The sequence below is a fragment of the Colobus angolensis genome, unplaced genomic scaffold (genome assembly GCF_000951035.1).
Source record: "Colobus angolensis palliatus isolate OR3802 unplaced genomic scaffold, Cang.pa_1.0 Scaffold6, whole genome shotgun sequence".
Taxonomy (NCBI): domain Eukaryota; kingdom Metazoa; phylum Chordata; class Mammalia; order Primates; family Cercopithecidae; genus Colobus; species Colobus angolensis.
In genome coordinates this window covers 11,302,547-11,304,855 of record NW_012119598.1, presented here as the reverse complement: position 1 = coordinate 11,304,855, position 2,309 = coordinate 11,302,547, and the positions used below count along the sequence as shown (strand labels likewise).

The window sequence follows — 2,309 nt, the reverse complement described above, 5'->3', positions numbered from 1 at the left end:
AGGAGAAAATGATGCCAAGTAAAAAACCGACCCCTTTGTAACCTGCTTAACTGGAATCAGCTGTTCCTTGTGAGGACCTGTCAGTCTTAACACATAGCTATATACCAAGAATGTGAACCTGGCAGTTTGTTAAAGACATAAAAGAATAAATGGCATATTCCTGCTCAAAAATCCTATGAAAACACAATGTTAGGTTTTTACTTCCATTTTATATTTGCAGAAGTTTTTCAAATAACCTTTTCTCCAATTCCCACCATTCCTTAGCAAAGTTTCTCAGTCACATATCCAGATAGAAAAGCTTCCATGCATGCTAACCACCAGGACACCAGTGTTTTAGTAAGTTTCCTCCCTTTTCAAGTCTGTCTCTAGCAGCCTATATTGTACTCAAGTCACTGTGCTTTCAAAAGAATCTCATGCTGTTAACCGTGGTTGTTCTTTGAAAAACCATTCCTTTTCCACTGAGTCATCGCTGATAAGCAGTCCAGCTACTGGAAAGTCTAACTTGAATACTTTCTGCTGGGTTCTCTTTGAAAGCCACTGTGTGAATGCTAATTACACCATTACCTCAGCTCACTGGCTCAGGGTATGTGGAAGGAGCTCACCAAAAGTGTTAAGCACCAGAGGTTAAAAGCGCAGACATGGCAGGAATCAATGGTTTTCCTCCTGTTTAAGACTCATTAAACCTACTTAGGAAAATCCTGAGAAAATGAATCTGAATCTTGGTTTTCTGGCCGTGATTTGTAAGATACAAGTCCCATTGTCATTAAGGGAGGAGTCCACCCCTCATACTGTCTTATGCCCAGTTTCTGCTTCCAAAGACAGAAGAAGTAAAAACTAAAAGGCAGAAATGAAATGCTCAAGCAGACAGCCCGGCACCGCACCCTGGGCCTGGGAGTTAAAGATCGACCCCTGACCTAATTGGTTATGTTATCTATAGATTACAGACATTGTATAGATAAGCACTGTGAAAATCCTTGTCCTGTTCTGTTCCGATCTAATTACTGGTGCATGCAGCCCCCAGTCAAGTACCTGCTGCTTGCTCAATCGATTATGACTCCCTCAAGTGGACTGCCTTAGAGTTGTGAGCCCTTAAAAGGGACAGAAATTGCTGACTTGGGGAGCTCAGCTCTTGAGACAGTAGTCTTGCCGATGCTCCCGGATGAATAAACCGCTTCCTTCTTTAACTCGGTGTCTGAGGGGTTTTGTCTGCAGCTTGTCCTGCTACATCATCACCACACATCTGCTTTCTTCTCCACTGTCTTCTGAGGGATGCGACTATGGACTTGCTCTCTCTCTCTCTTCCATCCTCTTCTTTCATCTCATTTTCATAGTCTGGAATAGAGAATTTTCTTTTCCATATGTCAGCCTGTTTAGCTGCTGTAACAAAATAGCATAAGCTGGGTGGCGTAGATACAACAGAAATTTATCTCTTACAGTTCAAGATGCCAGCAGATGTAGTGTCTGGTGAATCCAACTTCTTAGTTGTTAGATTACACCTTCATGCTCTGTTGTCACATGATGGAAGGAGGCGGCTCTCTGGGGACTCCTTTATAAGGCCAGTAATCCAAACACCCCAAAGGCCCCACCTGCTAATACTGTCACCTTGGTGATAAGGTTTCAGAATATTAATTTGGAGGCGGGGCATGAATGTTCAGTCTATACCACCATAGTACAATTTTCACCAGGAAATATCACTTGAGACCAATCCCTTGCTGTCATTTGGTCTACTCCGATGTCTCTACATATTATTGGGACTCACCTTACCCATCTCGTCTGTCCTGTGCAAAGGTAAATGGCAGCTGTTACGAACTCTCAACACACAGCCAACATAGAATTAAAAACACAGCAAAACTGATTTTGATAATAGAACTTTGTTTCTGTAAGATGCTGACATAAGGAGAAATTGAGTCAAAGATCGAGAACTCTGTAATGTTTTTATAACTTTTCTCTAAGTCTAAAATTATTTCAAAATTAAACTTTTTTAAAAAAGCCCTCTAAAACCTTCATTTTTGCCAGGCTTACAGCCAACGGCCTGAACTTGAAACTATTCACTTTAACTAACTTGGCGTTAACTTTTACAGTGACTTCTCCTAATATCCTGAGTCCTCCATCACATTACGCCCTGGGCTCATTTCTGCAGTTTGATACTTGATGTTGAATGTCAGTTTGTGAGTCCTGTCTTTCTTTCTCAGGAACCCTTTTGGATTGTTCTTCTGCCAGCCCGTCTCCTATAGCCCCCCAGATGCTTCCCGAGATGCAGGTTGGGCTTCCTGGGCTCAAATAGGATTGTCGAGGTTGACCTTCCATTC

General features: G+C 42.1%; 1 pseudogene; it reads right to left on the bottom strand.

The window, feature by feature from the left end:
- LOC105526806 overlaps positions 1–1,768 on the bottom strand; it is a 22,387-nt pseudogene extending 20,619 nt beyond the window's left edge.
- Between the last annotated feature and the right edge of the window lie 541 nt (positions 1,769–2,309).